Raw genomic sequence first — 24732 nt, 5'->3', positions numbered from 1 at the left:
CATATCCCACAGCACATGTAAGTAATATTTTTGCCGCCCCTTTCCAATTTTTATGCGTCCGTGTGTCCTTGACTGGTGCGGTGGCTGAACTTTCAAAATAATGCTGAATAACAATAGGGAAGTTGAGCATACTTGTTTGGTTTATGGTTTTAACGAAATGTTTTAGGTTTCACCTGTGATTTGAAAGAGGGCCAGAGCGTGTGAGGGCCAGAGAAAAGAATACGCCAGGATAGTCACATCTTCAGATTACAAAGGTAGGAGTGAGAAGGTTCCGTGAGGAAGTAGGAGGTCCGCAGCTGAGGTTCTGTGTAGGGGAAGGAGTCTGAGTGAAGGCGTCTCCCCCGTGGAGGGCCAGGTTGACTCTGCCTGGGAGACGGTGCAGGAATAAGGTGGGTGCGAGGCTTCAGGATCAGATGGCCTAGAGCCAGTCTTAAGCATCAGATCTTCATCTGTAAGATGGTGATATCGAACCCACTATGGTTATCGTAAGAGTGAGAGAATATTTGTCAAAAGCACTTAGCCCAATGCCCGGCACATAGTAAATGCAAAACAGATGTTAAACATTATTAGTATTGTGAGTGTAGTAAGTGATCACTGAAAGGGGACGTTTTTTTTAAATTTGGACGTAGTTGACACAGAATGTTACGTTAGTTTCGGGTGTACGACAACACAGTGATTCGACGCGTTTGTACGTGACCCTGTCCTCATCACAAGTGTAGCTCCTGTCACCATACGACACTACGACAGTACCATCGACTGCGTTCCTTCGCCGGCTTTTTTATTCAAAAGGAGGGACTTAAATGATCAAAAATGTCATTTGAGGAAGAAAATCACATCACTTGCACGTAGGATGGGTAACAGATGAAAATAGATGGGAATCTCGTGTGTGGGCCACCTTCTTTTGTCGGTGACTTTTGAGGGTGATCCCTGTTCCCGAAAGACAGCCGGAGGCCCCCCCGAGGTAAGGCGCGGCTGGTTGCTTGAGTAGCGCTACGGTGGCTTTGCGCCCTTCTAGCTGCTCTCCGTGCCCATATGTGGTTATTGACGTGTGAGAATAGCTTATCTTGGTGTCTTTTCCACCTCTTTATATATTTAATAATGACAGAAGCGAGGACCCAGCTCGTTGCTCGCTTTAATATGCCTTATTTTCAGATCCTTAACTTACTGATGGTGTAGTCATTCTTCTTACACGTGTATATTTTTATGTGTCTCGGGGAGGCTTTGAAATACTTGCTGATTTATGGAGAGTGAAAACTCAACCAAACTTTCTCGGCACACTTAGGAAAACTCAGACTCTTAAAAGCTAAAATCAAACAATATTTGAGATGATTTATACAATTTCAGCAATAACTTTTTTCCACTTAAGCCCAAGTACAGTCTAAACAACCTTCCCCACTGCTAAGTCCTTTAAACGAGAGCAGTGGAGGTCTATAAATCAAACGGTAGTTTACATTTGTTTCACAACCACTTTTTGCAACCTGTTTTCCCTCTTAAAACTTAGTATATTCTCCAAAATGTTCAGCCAGTCCTATGTTGAGATTAAATTAAAGTGAACGAAGAAATGTGCAAAAAGATTTTGGAGAATAATAGATGGCCACAGTTTAGAAAAGCACAGTATTGAAAATGAGTAGAGTAATGCTGGACGCTGCCGAGCTGGCTCGTTCTAAATAAGAGAATTCAGCCGTGAGCGGGTTTGTCTCCATCGTGAGGAATCAGCACAGTCACCGTGGTGGAGTTATCTCAGATTAGTCTGCTGGCACCGGTCCTGAGAATCCACAGGGCACTTTAATCCTAATTATGTTTAATAACCTCTTACTTCGAATTAAAACTTCATAATATTCATTCCACCTGTTCGTGAGTGGCAAACAGAGTTCTCATGTGCCCTCCAGCCAGCTTCCCCAGGGACGGTATCCCCCATAACCAGAGTGCACACGGTTGGATCCAAGAAACGAGTACCGACACCGTGCTGTTTATCCCGTGTCGTGAATTACTTCGACACCCTGTATTTGCTCGTGATGAGTACCTCTGAAGCTTATTGTCTTTCCTTTCTCTGAGAGTGGTTAGCTAAAAGCAGTTCATAATTTTAATCTACAGCCTACGACTCCTTTTGTTCTGTGTAGATGATAAGCAGAGTTCACGAGCTCCGTGAACACCGGACCGATAGAAGCAGAATCGGTAGAGACCGGCACATCATTTGAGAGCCTGCGTCCTGATTGTACGTAATGTTAGAAAACACATCAAAGTGCTAAATGCAGAGGGGCACAGAGGTGATTTATCTCTTCATAAACTACTTCCCTGCAGGTAAAATCTAGCATATGCTGTGAAAGCACCCATCTTAAGCTTTCTCATCTGCTGGCGTATCCTTGGCTTCTCTCTCTACTTAGAGTAGGGCTGGTTTCCTTACCTGCGTCCTTGAACCGTTAACGTATTGACTTTCAAGCATTTTGACCAAGCCCACAGGAAGGAATGCATTGTATTATGATGATGATACAAATATACGTATGTACGTTTAGGGGTGTGTGTGTGTAAAAGTGAAGCAAAGTACCACGGACTAAAAGTTATCCTAACTATGTGCATGGTGGTCCAGTATTTTCTGTTCTGCATTTTCACTTTTTAAATGCTGGTCACAACCTACTCTGTTGGTTTCACAAACCACTAGTAGATAAGGGCCCCACAGTTTGAGAAACACCACGTTCATCTATCTTCCCCCCCCCCCCTTTTTTGCCTCTTCTACCCTCCTTTTCCAAATCAACCATAAAACCTTTCTTAGAAACAGAGATTTTGCAACTAAATTACTGAGAAATAAAACTACAGCTCCTATTTAATCCCAATAGTATCATCTCTCCTCACGGGGGTTAATTCATTTGACAGACATCGTCTTTGGGGAAGAAGAGTATGTATAAATAAGCTAGTGTGAAAAATGATGCATTGTGATGCTGTGAGAACTCTGTTACAGACACAGAGGTGTTTAATCGTGCCTCCTGGCGTCAGAAATGGCATTTTATCTCTGCTTAGTTCACTCCAAGTCAGATTTTACCTCAGGTTAAGGCAGTGTAGTGGGGAGGGAGAGGGGGACAGGGGAGGTATGATGGGGACAGAGGATGGTGAGGGAATATGCTTGTCTCGGGTTGCCTGACGACAGGCATGGGAGGTATGGGAGCAGGGGCTGGGGGCTGGGTGTTGAAAATGAAACTAAGATCAAACACTAAGGAGTCCTGTGTGTCTGCACAGAGGCTTATACATGATCCTGGAGGGAAAGGGGAGACCCTGGAGGTTTGAAGTTTGTCAGCAGAGTAGTGGCACAGGCAGGGATCAGCTATAGGGGAGAGTGAAGGTTTCAGTATCGAGCATGGGTTGGAGGGCAGAAACATTGAAGCAAGCAGGGGTAATAATAGATGCGAACAAATACAAAAAACATCGTGGATTTTACCAGATAAGATACTGAAAAACATGCATTTTTATTTGTAAAAATGATCTCCTTGGTCGTTTCGCTAACATTTCACTCTCTTCTGCCTCAGCAGTGCATTCACAGATCTTTTCATTAATATCTTTTACCCAGCATTTTAGTTGTTTCATTAGGGACCGTTACTTGAAGTATCAAACTGAAGCCCCTCTGTCCGTCTTCTCCCTTCCTTCCTTCCTTCAGTTATTCCTATTCAGCGTTTGCTCTGTGTTCCATTCTGGGAGATTACCTTGCAGTTTTTTTTCCTTGCTACCTTTTTCACTACTGTTAGTTTAGTTTTAGCTTTGTTTTTTGCTTTTCACAATTATGGTTTTATTGCCAGTAGCTGCTGCTGCTTTTTCATAGCACCTTGATCTTGTTTAACGAATGTGATTCTTTTTGTCAGTGTACGTATATGTGTATGTACACACACACGCACATAGGTCCTGCCTTAAAGGTCTTACAGTCTAGGCAGAAGATGATAAAGGTCTAAATCCAGGCATTGATGTTAGGCATCTGCATCAGGGAAGAAATTCAAGAAATCTATTGAGATACAAATTTTCAGGACCTGAGGGCACATCGAAGGTACCTGGAGATGAGGAATCACAAGGCAGAGCTGATCCTCAACCAGAACAAAAACATCTAGGAAAACCCCACAGTTCACAGTCAGTGCTGAAAGTCTGAAAGCTTTCTCCTAAGACAGGAACAGGACAGTATTGGCTGCCATCACCACTTCTATTGAATATTATACTAGAGGTTTTGGCCAGAGCAGTTAGGCAAGAAGAAGGAATAAAAGAAAGGCATTCAGGCTGGAAAGGAGGAAATAAAATTACTTCTGTTGCAAATGACATGAGCTTGTATGTAGAAAATCCCAAGGAATCCATAAAAAACTATTCGAGCGAATAAACAGGTTCAACAAGGTTGCAGGATAGAAGAGTAGTAATGAAACTCAACTGTATTTCTATACTCTAGCAACAGACAGTCCAAAATTAAATGAAGAAAATAATCCCATTTGTAATAGCATCAAAAAGAATAAAGAACTCAGGAATGAACTTAGCAAAAATGTTCAACATTTGTGTACTGCAAACTGTAAAACATTATTGAAAGAAGTTAAAGAAGCCCAAAAGAAATGGAAAGACGTCTCCCATTCATGCACTGGAAGACTCGTCAAGAAGGCAGTAATCCCCAAATTGATCTACAGACTGAAAACAATCGTGAAATCTCAACTGCCTCTTTTTTTGGGGGGAGGGGGGGCACCAAGACTGAAAGCTGGTAAAAAAAAAAAAAAAAAAATCATACTGAAATGCAGAGGATCCAGAAGAGCCAAAACGATCTTGAAAAAGAAAAGTCAGAGGGCTCACCCTTCCCAGTTTCCAAACTTGCTACAAAATCTGCAGTTATCAAGGCTGTAGAATTCCGGGAGTGACCTCGCCCGACCGGCCGCGTAAGAGACAAATCTCGGCAATTAGATAGCTGCCCACAGACACAAACGGACCTGGGAGAGGCTTGGAGTCCACTTAAGAATGTTTGGCAACGCAGTGGAACAAAAGAGCCCTGAGAAGAATCGCCTCCGAAGAGAAGGAAGACGGCTTGGCTTTGCGGGCATCGCTCAGCGCCCGCAGGGAGCTCCCCAGCCACACCCGAGAAGCAAGAGCTGCGTGAACGGCCCGCTTCCTCCGCCTCGCGGGGCACCACACGAGGGTCACGCGTCAGGTGCGCCCCACCTACGCTGGCAAAACCGAGGTGTGTGGAAACAGCAAGGCCCGAGGAAGGCCAACGGGCTACCGACAGCAGCCAGGAGGTCGGAGCGATGGTGGGTAACCGTGACCTTCCCTGCAGACAGATCCAGCATATTCTGCCGCCAAGACGGGGCCCAGACGTGGGCCCCCTGCAGATGTCACCAGCGTTTGCCCCACGGGTGTTCGTGTCTGTGGACACCAGCCGCCCGAATCTCGCCGCTCCCTTCCCTCCCCGACTGGAGCCCTAGAGCTCCACCAGCCTGGGCCTCGGAGGCTACGTGAGGGCAGCACGCCAGCCCCGACCCTCGCCGCCGACCTCCACGGCTGTGTGCGGCACTCGTCGCCAGCCTCCGCTGTGCGCACCTGCCTGGGGTGAGACATGCAGGCCTCCGCAGCTACCGCGGGCCTAGACCGGGCCCTGTCTTTTGTCACCGGCTGTGCTCCGATCGTGCTCACAGGCCGAGCACCGATCGTGCTCACCTGCAGGTCGCCGCCCCTGCAGGGCCGCCAGCTGCGTGCCCGTGGCCCCCGTGACCAGTCTCCACTGCGGTGCACGTGCCCGGGGAGAGACCCTCCGGCCGGCGGCAGCATGCCAGCGGCCAGGGCCCCCACAGCTGCCCGTGAGCCCAGAGCCGGCCCCGACCCTTCTGCCTGCCCTGCCGCCTGCTGCTGCACGTGTCCGCGTCCGGCCCTCGCGACCACACTGGCACCTGCGGCTGCTCCCTGTGACCGAGAGTTCACGCCACCGGGTCGGGCCACCACTGCCGCCGGCTTTGGTGCCTAGCCAGTGTGGATCTGGAAGCACCACTGAGGACCCTGAGGCAGCCGCCTCAGACCCTCCCGCCTCCCACCCTGCCACACCTGGTGGACCGCCTCAGTCAGGACTGGCGCCTCTCCAAAGTGACCTCCGCCCTGGGGAGGGGGAGCCCTCCCCCCAGCCTGCCCACCGGCACACCCACAGCCGTTGCGGCCGGGCTTCTCAGCCGGCTGCACCAGGGGCTGGCCCCTCTTGCCAGCGTGCCCACAGCAGGTGTGGCCGGGGCTCTGAGCCAGCCTTGCTGGGGGCCGGCCCGGCCCGCCAGTGCTCCTTCCGTAACCATGGTCTGTCGTTGCCAACAGATGGGCTGGGGTAGAACCGGAACAAATAATCCTATTAATTTGTACGAAACCACAAAAGACCCTGGATGGCCAGAGCAGTCTTGAGAAAGAAGAACAGAGCTAGAGGTATCAGCTTCCAGATTTCAAGCTACAAAACCACGGCGATCAAACGGTTGGTACTGGTACCGAAAACAGACACAAAGATCAGTGGATCAGAACACATAGCATATATGGCCATGTAACTATGATGAAAAAAGAATACACAATGGGAAAAAGACAGTCTTCAGTAAATGGTGTTGGAAAAACTGGACCACTTTTTTTTTAAGTTTATTTATTTATTTTGAGAGAGAAAGAGAGAGTGTGTTCATGGGGCAGAGAGAGCAGGAGAGAGAGAATCCCAAGTAGGCTTCGTGCTGTCAGTGCAGAACCCTACATGCGGCTCGATCTCACGAAGCGAGAGATCATGACCTGAGCTAAAATGAAGAGTCGGCTGCTTAACCCTGAGCCACCCAGGCGCCCCTGGACCACTTTCTTATACACACAAATGAACTGAACATGGATCGAAGGCCTAAATGTAAGACCTAAAACTCCTAAAGGAAAACATACACCCGAAGCTCTTGGACATCACCCTTAGCAATATTTGTCTGGATTTGTTTCCTCAAGCAAGGGAAACAAATGCAAGAATAAACAATCAGGACCACATCAAGTTGGAAAGTTTTTGCACCGCAAAGGAGACCATCAACAGAATGAAGTCAACCCGCTGAATGGGAGAAGACATTCGCAAATGATGTATCTGATAAGCGGTTAATCTCCAGAATATATAAAGAATTTATATATATCTCAACACCAAAAAAGCAAATAATCCAATTAAAAATGGGCAGAGGAGGACCTGAATAGACATTGTTCCAAAGAAGACATGCGAATGCCAACAAACCCATGAAAAGATGCTCACTATCGCTCATCATCAGGGAAATGCAAATCGAACCCACAAGAAGATACCACCTCCTACCAGTCAGAATGGCTAGTGTCAAAGAAACAGTAACAAGTGTTGGTGAGGATGTGGAGAAGAGGGAGCTCTCGTGCACTTCTGGTGGGAACGTAAGTTGGTACAGCCCCTGTGGAAAACAACCAACCAACCAAGCAAACCAACAAACAAAAGGAAACAGACTCATAAATACAGAGATCAAAGCCGGTGGTTTCCAGAAGGGTGAGGGACAGGAGGAACGAGTGAGATAGATGATACAAACTTCCAGTCATAAAGTAAGTCAAGGGGATGAAAAATACAGCATAGGGAATATAGGCAATAATGTTATAATTTTTTATGGTGACAGATGATAACTATACGTAGCTTGGTGAGGATTCTGTAATTGAATCCCTATATTGCAAACCTGAGATTAATATGATATTGCATGTCGACTTTAGTTCAATTAAAAATAAAGAATATCAATCCTTCTCACTCTTCAAAGAAACAGAAGAGGAGGGAACACTTCCAAACTCTAGACTCTTTAAGGCCAGCATTACCCTGACAACAAAACCAGACAAGGACACCACAAGGAAAGAAGATTACACGCCATTATGCCTGATGAACATTGATGCAAAAGTCCTCAGTAAAATAACATTAATAATATTAATAATTCAGCAAACTGAATTCAACAGTACATTCAAAGGATCATAACACCATAGTCAAATGAGGTTTATTCCAGGATGCAAGCATGGTTTGACATCCCCAAATCAAGTAGTGTAACAAATCACATTAACAAGAGGAAGGATAAAAATCATGTGATTATTTCAACAGATGCAGAAAAAGCATTTCACGAAATTCAATATCCTTTGATGGTAAGAACTCTCAATAAATTGAGTATAGAGGAGTATAGAGGGAATGTAGCTCAACATAATAAAAGCCATGTATGACAAACCCACAGCTAATGTCATACTTGATGAAAAACTGAAAGCTTTTTCTCTAAGCTCAGGAACAAGATAAGATACCCCACTCCCATCACATTTATTCAACATACTAGAAGTCCTTGCCAATCTTTAGACTACAAAAAGTTAGACTGATCAATGACTTCAGTAAAGTTGCAGGATACAAAATCAATATACAAAAATCTATTACATTTCTATATACTAATAGTGAACTAAAAGAAATAAAATAATCCCATTTCTAATTGCATCAAAAAGAATAAAACACCTAGGAATAAGCTTAACCAAGGAGGTGAAAGATTTATACACTGAAAACTACAAAACCTTGATGAAAGGAATTGAAGAAGGCACAAAAAAAAAAAAAATGGAAAAGATACACCATATGAATGGATTAGAAGAATTAATATCATTAAAATGTCTATAAATACCCAAGGCCACGTACAGATTTAATGCAATTCCTGTGAAAATTCCAATGGCCCAAGTAGTCAGAGTTCCTCCTGAGAAAGAACAAAGCCAGAGGCATCACATGTCTTGATTTAAAACTATACTACAAAGCTGTAGTCATCAGGGCACCTGTGTGGCTCGGTTGATTGAGTGTCCAACTCTTGATTTTGGCTCAGGTCTTGATCTCACGGTGAGAACAAGCCCCGTGTCGGGCTTCGTGCTGAGCATGGACGATGTTTAAGTTTCTCTCTCTCCCTCTGCCTCTCCTCTGCTCACCGTCGCTCTTTCTCTTTCTCTAAACAAACAAACAAAAAAGCTGTAGTAATCAGAACAGTATGGTACAGGCATAACAGCAAACACATAGACCAACAGAACAGAATTGATCCCAGAAATAAACCTCCACATGTATGGTCAACAAATATTTGACAAGGGAGTCAATAATGAGGAAAGAATACGTGATATTGGAAAGGCTGGATAACCACATGCAGAAGAGTTAAATTGGACTGTCCTCTTAGAGCACTCACAGAAATTAACCTGAAATGGATTAAAGACGTAAACATCGGAACTGAAATCATAAAACTCCTAGAAGAAAACAGGATAAAGCTCCTTGGCACTGGTCTTGGCAACAATTTTTTTATTTGACACCAAAAGCACAAACAACAAAAGCAAAAAGTAGTAAGTGAGACTACATTAATCTAAAAAGCTTCGTGCACCATGAGGAGACCATCAACAAAATGAAAAGGTAACCTACAGAATGGGAGAAAATATTTGTAAATCATATATCTGATAAGGGGTTAATATCCAAAATATATAAAGAACTCCTATAACTCAATAGAAAGACCATGTTATTAAAAGATGGGCAGAGGATCTTGGGGTGCCGGGGTGGCTCAGTCGGTTGGGTGTCCGACTTCGGCTCGGGTCATGATCTCACGGTTCATGGCTTCGAGCCCTGCATCGGGCTCTGTGCTGAAGGCTCAGAGCCTGGAGCCCACCTCAGATTCTGTCTCCCTCTCTCTCTGCCCCTTCCCAGCTCGCATTCTGTCTCTCTCTCTGTCTCTCAAAAATAAATAAACATTAAAAAAAAATTTTTTTCATAAATAAAAGATGGGCAGAGGATCTGAATAGACTTTTTTTCAAAGAAGACATACAAATGGCCCACAGGTACATGAAAAGTTGTTTGGTATCAGTAATTATCAGGGAAACGCAAATCAAAACCACAATGAGATATCACCTCACACCTGTCAGAGTGGCTATCAACCAAAAGACAAGAGACAACAAATGCCCAACATCATCGGTCCTTAGGAAAATGCAAATCAAAACCACAGTGAGATACCCTTTACTCACACTGTGATGGATATAATAAAGGAGATAGGCAATGATAAGTATTACCAAGGATGTGGAGACATTGGGACTTTGCACACTTCTGGTGGGAATATAAAATGGTACGACACTTTGGAGAACAGTTTGGCCGTTCCCGAAAGAGTTAAGCAGAGTTACCATGTAACCGAGCAATGCCACTTTTAGTTATACACTCAGTAGTGCTGGAAACACGTCCACACAAGAATTTGTAGGCAGATATTAACAGCAGCATTATTCATGATAGTTACAAGTGGAAACAACCCAGGTGTCCTTTAGTTGACATTTGCGTGAATGGATAAACAAGAATTGTATATCCATACCGTGAAATATCCGGCCATAAAAAGGAATTAAGCACTGATGCATGCTACAACATGAATAACTTTAAAAAAAAAGTTTATTTATTTATTTTGAGAGAGACAGAGAACGCGCAGGTGAGGGGCAGAGAGACAGAGAGAGAGAATCCCAAGCAGCTCCAGAGCCTGACGCGGGGCTCGACCTTATGAACCGTGAGATCGTGACGTGAGCCAAAGTCAAGAGTCGGAGGCTCAACCGACAGCCACCCAGGCGCTCCCCCACATGAATAACTCTTGAAAACATTATGCCACGTGAAGAAGCCAAGCAGAAACACTATCTATTGTATGATTCCATATATGTGAAGTGTCCAGAATAGCCACGTCCATTGGTACGGAAAGTAGGTTGGTGGGGCGCATGGCTGGCTCAGTTGGTGGAGTAGCTTTTGATCTCAGGGTTGTAAGTTCGAGCCCCATGTTGGTTGTAGAGATTACTTAAAAATAAAATCTTAAAAAAAAAAAAAAAAGATTGGTGGTCGTCAGGGGCTCGGGGGGAGGAGAGAAATGCAGAGTGACTGCTGATGGGTAAGGGGTTTCTCTTGGGGGTGATAAAAATATTCTGGAATTAGTGGTGATAGTTGCACAGCTTTGAATATACTGAAGATCACTGGACTGTACAGTTCAAAAGGATGAATTTTATGGTGTGTGAATTTTACCTGAATTTAAAAAAAAATTTTTTTTTAACGTTTATTCATTTTTGAGACAGAGAGAGACAGAGCATGAACGGGGGAGGGGCAGAGAGAGAGGGAGACACAGAATCTGAAGCAGGCTCCAGGCTCCGAGCTGTCAGCACACAGCCCGACGTGGGGCTCGAACTCAAGGGCTGTGAGATCATGACCTGAGCTGAAGTCGGAGGCTCAATCGACTGAGCCACTCGGGCGCCCCAATATATTTATATTTTTAATAGTTTTAACCCAGTTTACGTATTTCTAAGCAATAGCCCTGGGGTCTTTTAGCATCTGAATTAGAGGGTAGATAGGAATAAATCAGACAGTCAACTTATTTGTATGTTTTAACCTGTATGTTTGTTTTTGTTTTTTTTTAATTTTTTTTAAATGTTTTTATTTATTTTTGAGACAGAGAGAGAGCATGAACGGGGGAGGGGCAGAGAGAGAGGGAGACACAGAATCTGAAACAGGCTCCAGGCTCTGAGCTGTCAGCACAGAGCCCAACGTGGGGCTCGAACTCACGGACCGCAAGATCATGACCCGAGCCGAAGTCGGACGCCCAACCGACTGAGCCACCCAGGCGCCCCAAATTTTACCTGAATTTTTAAGAGAAGAGTGGGTGTTGGCATCATGCAGCCTTGGAGCAGGGAAGGGCTGCGAAGGTCACACCAGATGGGTTCTAGTCCTTTCAGGGAAGGAGGAGACTGAACTGGCCAGCCAGTTGCCTGGGTGCCTCCAACGGGTGTTCTGGCTATTGTTATATGGAGTAAGGGTTAACTTAGTAATGTGTAGATTTAGAAGGAAATAGAAGGCCATCAGTTCATTTCAGCCTTAAGCTGTCACTTCGGGCCGGCCCTTTTGAAGATTACACCTTGAACTTTCAACCTTGGGAGATGTGAGAAGAGGAAAGTCAGTACATAACTCCTGTTATTATAGCATTATAAGATAATGCTAGTTCATGCTATTTTTATACGAAGTATTATATTTTAATACTGAGGTGCTGCTTTTTTATAGTGACTACAAATTTTGATTAACGGTTACCCGATTCTTTGTATCGAACCCTTTTTTTGAACTACAGTAATATGTACTGTCTGTCATTACCCAAGTTTTCCATATGTTTCAGCCATGACTCTGGCAGTTCCTTTTTTGTAAGAAATTGCTAAAAGCTGTTACGCCAGGAATTTTGGAAATTCCTGAGACGAGATCATCAGAGAGGATTGACGGCATGTCGATAGAAAGCAGGCAACCCTCGCAATGTCAGCGGATCCGCCGCATGTTTTATTTCTGTCCGTTATTCTGAACAAAACACAGGTAGTAGCACGACCCTGCAGCGGACCTACTATCCCAGGCCCTGGGCTACACTTCAGAACATGCCATCACTTCGTGAACTGCTGGGGTGCCTTCACGGTATCTGCACAGGGGGCGCGGCAGGTGGCCACCGTGTGTTCCTGGAGGTGAAGGTGTTCACCAACTGTATTAACTCAGTTTCACCTTACCGGGAGCATGGCCCTCAGTAAGACACATTTCCTCATTGAACGTGTCTGGCTGTGTGCATCTTAGGCGACATAAAGTTCATAGGATGCCCTTTCTCATGTGATCTGTAGGGATCTTCCGCCGTGTGAATTAGAAGATACGTTTGGAAAGCCACAGGTACTCAAATCCAGGAAGCCAAGTAAATATCGCTTGAAGTTCTTAGGTAAGGGCTAATAGGTAAACGCCAGTGAAATGAAGATGATATTGTGCGGACAGAAGACTTCACAAATTTCAGGGATGAAGTATTAGGTCTTGGGGCGCATTACCTGCATAAGGGTCCTGAATTCTTCAGTGTGAACTATATCCATTGGTTCAATCCTATGAGAAGTTAATAAAGGCTAATGACAGTCTTTTTTTTTTTGGTGGCAATCTTAATTGTGTTTTATCACTCCAGAAATTCAGAGGGGTGTGTGTGTAATCAGTAAATGATTTCTTACCTGTTTGTTGACATTGTTATGACTTTGGTGTTTATTGAAACTAGTTAATTATAGAAAGAGAATTTAGACTTACTGATGTTAATTGTGTCTAAATTACAGTAGCTTGATTCTAGTTTCCCTACTCTTTTTCTCGGCTTTTTGTGAATATTTTTCGGGGACACTGTGCTAGACACAAGATGCAAAGAGGTGCACGGTATTCTCCCTGCTTGCAAAGGCCTGTATTAGTCACTACAGACGGAGTCATCCATGAAGGCCACCACCAGACTTCCTCCTTACTTTCTCTAGTCTAACCCACACAGCAATCCCATGAGGCAGATGTGATCACGGTCATGTGCTCAAGATGCGGCTTTAGGGAGGGGAGGTCATAGCATCTGGCGATAACCATACGGCTGGTCGGTGCCTGGCCTGGAGTCACATGGCCCTTGTCACATTGTAATCATTCCCATGACACTATTTAGTGTCTGTCTCTCCAGTAGGCTGTGTGGCCACGGGGGCCGTGTCCACGAATGCTCCCCTTTATAGCAGTCCCTGGCATGCCGTGAGCGTTCGGTGAAGCTTGAAAAGATAGGTGATTTTCCAGCCTGTGTGCTTAACTGTTGGGTGTTGTGCCCTAGGTGAGGAGGAGAGGAATGTGGGCGTCTGTAAGGAGTGATGCGGACCCTTGCTGCTAGCACAGATCCCAAGGGCTCTGGGGATTCAGGGAGGGAAACACACACAGCCTCTCCAGGTTTCTCTATGAAGACTTTAAAAGCACAATAAAAACTCATTTGTACCTGGGATAATACTTTGAAATTATTAAACACGTGTGTTTTCACCTTTCACCTCCATAAACCGTTCTCCCCTTCGCCGTTCCTGGTGTCAGTGGCAGTCCTCCCAGGTGCTGACCAGTGACGTGAAGGAGGACAGGGCCAGGTGTGGTTGTGGCACAGGGGTAAAGTGGCCCTGTGGCCGAGCCCTTGGGTCCAACCTCACGGAGATCCGCTGCCCCAGAAGGCACTGGGGTGAGGCTGAGGCGTCAGGCAGGGGGGAACCGGGCCCCGACCACGTGCGAGGGCGTGTCGTGGAAGGTCAAGCAGAGACCTCCATGTTGGGCGTTAGGATGAGCAGGGACCCAGGGGGCGAGCGGGCCCCTCCGGCCATGAGGGCCCAGAGCTACCGGGGGCAGGAGGGCAGCAGTACAACTGAGGAGTGGCCTTCGTTGCCAGCCTCCTGATTGTGCCCACGATCAGCACTGAGCGACAAATGTCCCTTTTTCAACCTCAGAAAAGCCCTGGGCAGCGAAAGATCATTTGCACAGAAACTGAAGAGAAGTGCGGGTCCTGAGCCGTACACATATCTCTGGGGAAAGTGTCTGAGGCAAGCAGAAGAGCCAGGACAAAGACTTGCAGGAGCGGGAACTTCCTGTTGTGTTCTCTGGTGAGCCAAGCAGCAGAGCGAGGAGGGAAGGGTGATTGGCCTGAAATCTAACAGGTAAGGGCTCTGAGGAAGAGATTCCAGGGTTCTGCTTGTCTGTTTAATGCCAGAAGTAGACAAGCCCATGTTTGACCTTGACGTCCCAGGCTGGGGATCTTGTCTGCCTGCTCGAAGGTAGGTTGGAGGTGTTGGTTCTAAACCTGTAGACCAGCCCGTCCCTTGGAGGAAGGAAGTGAGCGTCAAGCGGTTGCCCACACGGCCCGACTGTGTGCGTTCACTCCTCTGAGTTCCTATGTGGAATCCGTGGGTGATGCACCTGCTCTTGGATCTTCTCCCACGTTGAGAAGCTGCCGTCCATTCTGCATCACTTCTTTACGCGGGAGCAGAAAACCCCACTGTCTACAAGGAGCACTCATGTTTTCCGTGCTTGCTTTCATGGTTTTTGTCTCGCTGTACAGACACCGACTTCTTTTCTCGAACTGTTCACAACCACAATGAAGACAGAAGCAGTATCCCTTCTTTTTTTTTCCTTCAAAATATGCGTATGCTCTTTTTTTCTCTCTTTATTGAGGTATAATTAACAAAACTGTAAGACGTTTAAAGTATAAAACCATGGTAATGTGATACACGTATACATTGTGAGAGGATCCCTTTCCCCCGAGTTAATTAACACATTCATCACCTCACATATTTACCTTTGTCTTTTTTTTTTTTTTTTTGGTGAGAACATTTAAGATCTACTCTTAGCAAATTTCAATTATAGAGTCGAGTATGACTATAGTCATCGTATTATGCACTCGATCCTCCGATCTTATCGATCCTATAATAAAAGTTTGTACTCTTTTATTATACGAAGTGTAATCCCTTGTGTCTGCTACCCCTGAGTAACCACTTTCTATTCTCTGTTTCTATGAGTTTGGCTTTTTTTTTTCTTTTTTTTTTTTTAATAGTCCACATGTAAGTGATACCATCCTGTATGTCTTTCTCCGTCTGGCTTGTTTCACTCAGCACAATGCCCTCTGGGTTCGTTCATGTTGTCACGAACAAATATTTCCTGATGTTTAAGGCCAGATATTCCATATACATACCAGATTTTCTTTATCTATTGATCCGTTAATGGACACTTAGGTCATTTCCATACCTAGGCTCTTGTGAATCATGCTGCAGTTAACATGGGAGTACAGACATCTGTTCAGGATGATGTTTTCATTTCCTTTGGGTACATCCCGAGAAGTGGGGATATGCCACTTTTCTCCAAGTGGTTTTATTTCTGGGCTCTCTATTCTGTTCCATTGATCTATGTTCCATTTCTTCAAGGTTATCCAATTTGTCGGTGTGTAATTCGTTGTCTCTTATGATCCTTTATATTTCTGTGGTATCGGTTGTAATGTCTTCTTTCATTTCGAATATTACTAATTTTTATCTTTTCACTTTCTTTCTTGGTACATCTGGATAATGGTTCATCTATTTTGTTTATTTAAAAAAAAACAGCTCTTAGTTTCGCTGATGTTTTCTATAGTCTTTTTAGTCACTATTTCATCTGTTTCCACTCCGATCTTTGTTATTTCCTTCCTCCTGCTAACTTTGGGCTTAGTTTGTTCCTCTTTTTCTAGCTCCTTAAGGTATAAATATAGGTTGATTTTTTTTCTTTCTTTTTTGAGGTTCTCCATCTTCAACCTGCTTTTGCAGTATCCCATAGATTTACATTTGGTAGAGTTTTAGTTTCTTGTGTCTCAAGAGAGTTTTTGATTTTTCCTTTTGGTTTCTTCTTTGACCTGGTAGTTGTTCAGAAGTGTGTTGTTTAATTTCCACATCTTTATGACTTTTCAATCTTTCTTCTTGTTATTAACATCTAATTTCATGCCATTGTGGTCAGAACAGATATTTGGTATGATTTCAGTCTTCTTAAATTTAGTACAGCTTGTTTTGTGGCCTATCGTGCAATCGATGCTAGAGAATGTTTTGTGTGTGCTTGAGAAGAATATGCATTCTGCTGTTGTTGGATGGAATGTTCTAAGTGGTTTTTTTAAGTTTATGTATTTTCAGGGAGACTGAGACAGCGTGAGTGGGGGAGGGGCAGAGGGAGAAGGGGAGAGAGAGAGAATCCCAAGCAGGCTCCCTGCTGTCAGCACAGAGCCCAACGTGGGGCCTGAACTCACCAGCCGTGAGGTCATGACCGTTCCAAAATCAAAAAGTTGGACACTTAACTGACTGAGCCCCCTAGGCTTCCCTGGAATGTTCTGTATATATATATGTCTGTTAGGACCATTTGATCTAAGGTACGGTTCAAGTCTAAAGTTTCTCTGTGGATTTCTGTCCGGGTGATCTGTCCATTATTGAAAGTCAGGTATTGAAGTTCCCTGCTCTTATTGTATGGTTGTGTGTTTTAGTCTTCCGAATGGTTAGTATTTGCTTAACGTATTGAGGTGCTTTCATGTTGGGTACATGTATATTTACAACCGTTCTGTCTTCTTGATGAATTGACTCTGTTGACGTTAAGTAATCACCTTCTTTGTCTCTGTTACTGTTTTGTCTTAAGTTTATTTTTTCTGATGTGAGTGTAGCTATCCCTGTTCTCTTGTGCTTCCCGTTTACATGGAATATCTTTTCCCATCCCTTCGCGTTAGGCCTTTGTGTGTTCTTAAAGCTGAAGTGAGTTTTTAGTTAGCAGCATATAGTTGGGTCTCTCTAAAAAAAAAAAAAAAAAAAAAAAAAAAAAAATCCAGCCAGCCACCTTGTGTCTTTTGTGTTTTTATTTTTATTTTTTAAGTTTACTTATTTATTTTGAGAGAGACGCAGAAAGTGCAAGCAGGGGAGGGGCAGAGAGAGAGAGCGGGACAGAGGATCTGAAGTGGGCTCTGTACTGACAGCAGAGGTCCCAATGAAGGGCTCAAAGTCACGAACCGTGAGATCATGACCTGAGCCGGAGTCAGATGCTTAACCAACTGAGCCACCCAGGGGCCCCTCTGTGTCTTTTAATTGGAGAATTCAGTCCATTTGCCTTTAGAGTAGTTATTGATAGGTATGGAATTACTATTGCCATTTTTGTCAATTGTTTTCTGTTTTTCGTTTTGGTGTTTTAATATCCCTCTTCTTTTGGTGGCTGTATTAACACCAGAGATGGTGTCTTGTTCCTACAGGGGTCCCTCTTGCTCTCCTGGGTGCCCTCCTGATCACAGAAGCCCTCATATTTCATGGCAGTCCTCATTACTTGACCCTGGGTTCCTTTAGAGTGGAGAGGAACCTACTTTTTCTCTTGAGATGGTACAGGCAAGGGGAGAAGCAGTGTTAAAGAGCTTTCATTCAGAAGAAAAAAAGCTAGGGGTGGCTGGGTGGCTCAGTCAGTTAAGCATCCGACTTCAGCTCAGGTCACGATCTCTCAGTTCATGAGTTCGAGCCCCGCGCCGGGCTCTGTGCTGACAGCTCAGAGCCTGGAGCCTGCTTCGGATTCTGTGTCTCCCTCTCCCTCTGCCCCTCCCCCACTTGCACTCTGTTTCTCTTTCTCAAAAATGAATAAACATTTTAAAAATTTTAAAAAAAGAGGAAGAAGAAAAAAGCTAGCCTGTCTTGGTTCCAGTTCCATGCTTGTTGTTTTTCATGTATTATCTCATCTACTTAGATTAATGTCACCACCCGTGTTTCATCTAACGAACACTTTAACAACTTAAACATTTGAATGAGTTACACCTTTTCTCTGCCAATAGACTGACTTTCGTAGGCACAGTCCAGCCTTTCCAGGGATGTTGTTTTTGTTTGGTGAAAGCTTTATCCCCCGCACTGTCCACATATAAATAAAACTGGTAATTGAGGTTGGCATACTGAAGAGACGCACTCCTAGTTAGTATTTGGTGCATCCGTAATGGTTTGCCTGATGTTCGTCTCCACTGCCTGAAGACCTTTGGTCCGTTTGTTAGGAATGATTCTTTTTCTTCTGACACGGTCTTGTCTCCTTACAATACGCCATAATTCTGCCATGAGCACAGAAAATTTCTTCTAGTTGTCATTAGGTTTTGTGTCATAAATACACACATATGGCATAGGAGTCTTTTGGGGGTTAGAAAATTCTCATAATGGCACTTTGGGAAATTAGTCAGGTTTGAACAGTCATATGGAGAAGAACTTATGTAATGTGGATAAATATTTTTATGTATCGGAGAGCAGTGTTAACATTTTAACTTACTCTTATTATTATACTTAGGTTTAGTATTAATATATATAAGACGGCTTTGCCCTGGCTGTCAAGCCACTCGTAGGTCCCAGAGGCCTCCCCAAGTCCAGCAGTGTTAACATTTTAACTTAATTGTAACACTTACTATCACTTGTAAAGGTCTTTCCTTTTTAGCTATAAAAGTAGCTGTGTGGTATGTTTTGATGTGTTTAAGCTAGTATGATAGAAATTAAGTTCTAAGTCATAGGTGTCAAATACACACAAATCATGCATAGGAATATGATTTAAGGGTCCAGAGTTTGAAATCAGGGTGATTATAATTTTCCCATTTGTGGAAAGCAAGTAGGTCCCATAATTTGATACTTTAGGATGTGTGGTATGGAATAGCCCGAGAGCATGTGCTTTGAATTTAGAAAGACACCTGGCTTTGGATTCTGTGGTCATCAGTTGGAAATACAAAATACAGTGACTTCAATACGACAGAGTTCGTTTCCTCCCGCCTGACAGGGCAAGGATGGGCAGATAGGGCTGTTGGGCTGGTGGTCCCTCAACACATGGCTTCAGTCAGGGTCTGATGCGGTGGCTGGTGTTCACTTCTCAAGGCTGGGGGAAAGAGAAGGAGGAGAATGAACCACTTTGTTTTGAAGGCCATGGTTGTACACATTACTTCCAGTCACCTGTGCTTGCTCGAAGGTAAGCCTGGGAGATGGCGTCTCGGCCACCGCGACCGCAGCCTTGCTCAGACACGTTAAGGAAGGGGTGTGGTTCTGTTCCTAGGAGGAAGAGGGGAATGAGGAGGGGCCATTCAACCATCTGCGCCCATGGCCTCGACCAAATCACTCTTGCTTGATTCTATTTGTAAAACATAACTATTCCTAAAAATTAATGAAATCACTCTGAAGACGTCACCCTCACAACATTTTGTTGAAGAGACACTTGATAAATACAGGTATCCCTTCCATGTTCTCTTAGTTCCTCTTAGTGGCGTTTCTGAGTACAGCTCTCACCTTCTGATATAAACAGTGACGCACGCTTTCTGTTGCTGTGGAACAGATTACCGCAGGCTTGCTGGCTCAAACCGGTGCACTCGCAGTTTCTGTGCATCAGGAGGCAGAGCACAGCATGGCTGCGTCCTGTGCCCGGGCCTTCACAAGCCCACAGCCAAGGGGTCGGCTGGCTGCGGGCTTAGCTGGGGCCTGACCGCATCGTCCAGGTCAGTGGCAGCGTTCGTATCTTTGCAGTGGTGGGACCCAGGGCCCCAGCTTCTTGCCGTCAACTGTAGGACACCGTGCTGCCCGAGAGGCCACCCCTGTGTCTGAAATCCTTCCTCCCAGATCCTAGAGGCTTCACCTGGCTTCCTGCCGGATGGGCTTCCCCAACATAGCCGCTGAGTTCCTCAGGCCACCACGGAGGGTTTCTAGAGTCTGCTCATCAGACGAGACATTGTGTCTAACACAACTCACGATGAGGGTGACATCCCATTGCCGTTGCCATAGTCTGTTGGTTAGAAGCAAGGCACACGTCCTGCCCACACTCAAGGGGAGGAGGTTTCCCTAAGGCATGAACGGGAACATAGGGACTACCCGGGGGTGTGTCAAGCACGATAGCTGTGTTTCATTTAAAATCACCTCATATAGCTGAAATACCTAAAAAGTAAAAAAAATAAAAAATAAAAAAAATAAAAATAAAATCACCTCGTATCGGGGCTCCTGGGTGGCTCAGTCAGTTAAGTGTCTGACTTCAGCTCAGGTCATGATCTCACGGTTCGTGGGTCTGAGCCCGCATCGGGCTCTGTGCTGATACCTTAGAGCCTGGAGCCTGCTTCGGATCCCGTGTCTTCCTGTTTCTCTGCCCCCTCCCTGCTCGCGCTCTGTCTCTCTCTCTAGGATAAAGAAAGACTAAAAAAAATTTAAATCCCTTTGTATCTCAAATGGAGAATTCTAGTTTGTTTGGCACTATCGTTTCTCAGGTTCTGGTAAAGTGTCCATGGGGAGTTTTTATCAAACTAGAAAAACTAGTCTACATTGATTCATGGAAAATGTATACATATGCATATGTTAAGAGAGAATATAAACATGAGAAGGCAGATGGGAAAATATGTCCTTCTGCTTTCCGTGGCGGCCAAATAAACACTTTGGGATGGCACAGATTTGATACCCTAAGAGCTCCTCCACAAACCAGCAAGATTGTGCCTCATGTGAAAAGTCAGAATGGTCTGTCCGTGAAGACAAAACACTACACAGAGTCCAGACCTGGAGATCTGGTGTCGAAATTAGCCTCAAAAATCTTATGTCATTTTTCAGATAATAGTAAAAAAAAATGTAGTTAAAAAAACCTACTATTAATAGTCAGCATGAGATCCAACATTTGCTTTTAGCTCTGTGATATCCTCGTTTGTGATATAAATGTTGTTCCTCGCCTGCTTCTTGCAGTCAAAGGCTAATTTTTCAGGAACATTGAACATCATCCTAAACGAAGCCTTTAGTATCTGTCCACCTGTCCATCTGTTCAGCCAGCCAGCCAGCCAGCAGACAGCTGTTGATTTCCTTTCATGGTCCCCATGCCGTGCTGAGCCCAGACGTAGACACAGCACTGTGGTCTTTGCTCTGAAGGAGATCTCGGTTCGTACGGCACACACCAAGGAGGCGATGGGTGTCGCTCCCGTGCTCATGCAACTTCGAATGCCACGGATAAAGATTGTTTTAAAATAAATTTTAGCTAAATACGTTTATACACATACAGCTAGAAATGAAGAAATGGTGTGCTGAGAGTATAAGAGAAATGAGGGGTGCCAGTGGGGGGGGGGGGCTCAGTTGGGTAAGCGTCCGACTTCCAGTCAGGTCATGATCTCGAGGTTTGTGAGTTCGAGCCCCACGTCGGCTCTGTGCTGACAGCTCGGAGCCTGGAGCCTGCTTGGGATTCTGTGTCTCCCTCGCGCTCTGCCCCTCCCCCGCTCACACTCCCTCTCTCAAAAATAAATATTAAAAAAAAAATTTTTTTAAGAGGTGATTAGTTCAGTCATTGAACATTTAACGTGTAGTTGATGAGTGCTTACTCTGCACTAGCCCCTCTTCTGGGTTCAAAACTGAGGTAGATCGTAGGTCACCAGATGCTTTGTCGTTTCTGTTCGTGGCCTTCCGGTCCGGTCTCTAACTCGGACGGAGGAAAGTCGCGCTGTTAGGAAGGAGCGACAGCGAATGAGAAGCCTCAGGGGGCCCCGCTTCCCTGAGTTCTAAAGCGAGGGACGGTTTCCACAGAGTTCCTGGAACACTCACTCTTCACCTGCTCCATGTTCCTGTCTTTTCTGTGGGGTCCCTGGGCGTGTCTGACCAAGAGGTTTGTCGTAACCAAGCCGTGGGACAGGGGCAGGGTTAGAAGAAGGTCTGCACAGAATAAAAGAGAAGCAGCGAAGGGGTTGGTGCCCTTGGTTTTTAAGACCGGATCCGCACATTACACTTCAAAGGAAGGGTAGAAACTTCTGTCCATCTGACCTTGTCCCTTAGGACATGAAACATTCGACTTCAAAGGGAGAGTCATATCGTTAACTCCTGAGCTTAAAATGAAATGCTGCCTTTTCCTTTTCCTGATGGATGAGTGAAGTTATAATAAGGTCTTAATATGAGGTTGAATCAGCAGGAATTCAGCTATTTGTGGTCAAACAGCAGTGGAACCGTAGGTCTTCGTCTACCATAAACGTGCAGGCCTCTGACGAAAGGTGGCAGGTGGGTGCAATTTATTTGGCGTGTGAAACGTTTGGGTATGAGAAGGGTGTAGTACCGGACTCGAGCCTGTAATTAAAGGACAAGACGCGACGAGGTGTGCGCTGTGCCAGAGCATCTGCATCCCGGCGGGCATGTTGCTGTTCAGCAGACACCACGACAGCTCAGGAAGCTGAGCATTGCCCGCATCCCGATGTCTCTTTCCACACTTCCGAGGGGTCTGATTTTTATGAGTCTGTTTATGTGAGGGCTCAGTTATGAGCTGATAACGTGAACGAACTTGGAAATCCCTTGGCTCAAATCAAACGCCTTTATGGAAGTAGGCCTACATTCAAGGCAAAACGAAGCGTATCCGGCTGGAATCTAAACAAAATTAAACTTCGCTCTGCCTTACAAAGGCTACCGAACTAGTTACGGCAGATCACCGAGAAGAAGCTTCAGACGGGGCACCTTAAATTGTGTGCTTCTGACCTCGAGACTCCCACCTTGAGAAAGGCTTACATAATCCATCGCATAAGAGCCAGATTAAAACAGCAGGCCGTACTCCGTTACGAAAGATACCATCGCCTCCCAGCGGCTTTGTGTGAGAAAGATCACCAGTGGCCCATCAAGATGCCAGCATACCACAAAAATTGACATAGACCCTCCCCTTTTCTTAATAAGACAGAGTATCCAGAACTGTATGGGTTACAATTGAACTCTGAAAGACCTAACCCTTTGACTCAAACTTTAGTCACTCAAAGTTTATCGCAATGGATTTTGACCCATAGATGGTCCTTGACAATTTGCCTTCAATTTCCATACCCCTTGCACAGAAACGGGATGCGAAAGGTAGCCTGAGTTTTCCATGTCCCCCACGTCCCCCTGAGGGTACCTGTTGACTGCACGATCTGGGGTGAGGCCACAGTTGAGCCTTTGGGCCTCAGTCCAGCTGCCCTTCATGTTGTCGTGGTGAAGTTAGGAAGGATCCAGGTCCGGTGACTGTAACAGACCCCAGACAGCAGCCTCGTGAACGCACCCACCCGGTGCTGGCGGTGGCCACGTGGAGTCCGAAACCACGCTGCCGGCTTGCAGCTCCCCCTCGCCGGAGGCTCACCTTCACAGATGGCCCGACGTGACAGACCTCAGGAGCAAGGGGCACATCTGTTTCCTTTAAGAACGTGACTCACAAGGTGCTCACTTTACTTCCAAGCATAGCCATTTTGAAAAATGGGGAGAGTGGATACGGAGGGTAGTTGTTTCTCTCTGCCATGATATCCTCACGTTCAAAATCAGTTGGAACGCCTCAGCGTACCTTCCTTTTTTTTTCCCATTTGCCATTTTCCATCTATTTGTGCTCTTCCTTTTTTTAAGTGCTCCTAAAACATCGAAGCATAGCTGACAATGTCACGTTAGCACACCCTCTTTTGTAACAGCTCCTTTGCCCAATCCAGGCAAACTATTTGTCTGAAAGTGTCGGACACGCCCAGAGAATAACCAGCACTGGGACCTCATCATAAGCCCCTGTGGAGTAGATACGAGACTTAGACGATGTTCGAGAATTTGCCACACACTGTGATCAGGGAACCGTCTGTGTTCTCAATGTTTGTTCTTAATCAGGTAGAATTTGCTTATCTAGTTTATAGGTTTGTGGTAAGGATTACAGCTTATACTTTATTTTCCAGGGAATTAAAAGATTTGTTAATGACTATCTTAGTTTAAAAAAAAAAAAAATCAGGCTTCTAGGCTTTACCGTGGTGATCATTTCACAATATATACAAATAGCAAATCATTATGTTGTGTACCTAAAACTTCTGTAGTATATCAGTTATGCCTTTGTTAAAAAATTACGAATGGGGGCGCCTGGGTGGCGCAGTCAGTTAAGCGTCCGACTTCAGCCAGGTCACGATCTCGCGGTCCGTGAGTTCGAGCCCCGCGTCGGGCTCTGGGCTGACGGCTCGGAGCCTGGAGCCTGTTTCCGATTCTGTGTCTCCCTCTCTCTCTGCCCCTCCCCCGTTCATGCTCTGTCTCTCTCTGTCCCAAAAATAAATAAACGTTGAAAAAAAATAAAAAAAAAATTACGAATGAAAGTATAACATATCCATCTGTCAGTCATGAATAAGGCTTAGTTTTTTGGTTACATCTTTAAAAAATACGTGGGCTGCAGTTTTTTTTTTTTTCCTCAAAAAGTTTTAATGTTCAACTAAAGCATACATTAGAAGACAGTGGATGTCATGTTTAAGTCATAAATCCGTCTTTTGAGCACAGTTTTTAGAATTCTAGCTTTTGTCGTCGTGATGTCACCGTGAGTATGGCCTGGTAAGTTTATGCGTTGGCACTTGGATACCCTTCCTACTACTGACCAGTCAGGAGGTAGGTGTTTTAGCCTTTAGATCCCAAGAAAGAACAGTATTGGCAGGAAGAGAATTTTCCAGTGGGAGAGCACTCTTCCATGAAAACTCA

The 24732-nt window shown here is 45.0% G+C and overlaps 1 protein-coding gene across 2 annotated transcripts in view; it reads left to right on the top strand.

Annotated features, from left to right (window-relative positions):
- The window catches only part of MIPEP (mitochondrial intermediate peptidase), a 164957-nt gene that overhangs the window by 107921 nt on the left and 32304 nt on the right, over positions 1–24732 (top strand). The gene's annotated exons all lie outside the window — the stretch shown is intronic.

Source organism: Panthera uncia (genome assembly GCF_023721935.1).
Source record: "Panthera uncia isolate 11264 chromosome A1 unlocalized genomic scaffold, Puncia_PCG_1.0 HiC_scaffold_16, whole genome shotgun sequence".
In the NCBI taxonomy this organism is placed as follows: domain Eukaryota; kingdom Metazoa; phylum Chordata; class Mammalia; order Carnivora; family Felidae; genus Panthera; species Panthera uncia.
The sequence above is the reverse complement of the archived record's forward strand: the minus strand, read 5'-3'. Positions and strand labels throughout refer to the sequence as shown.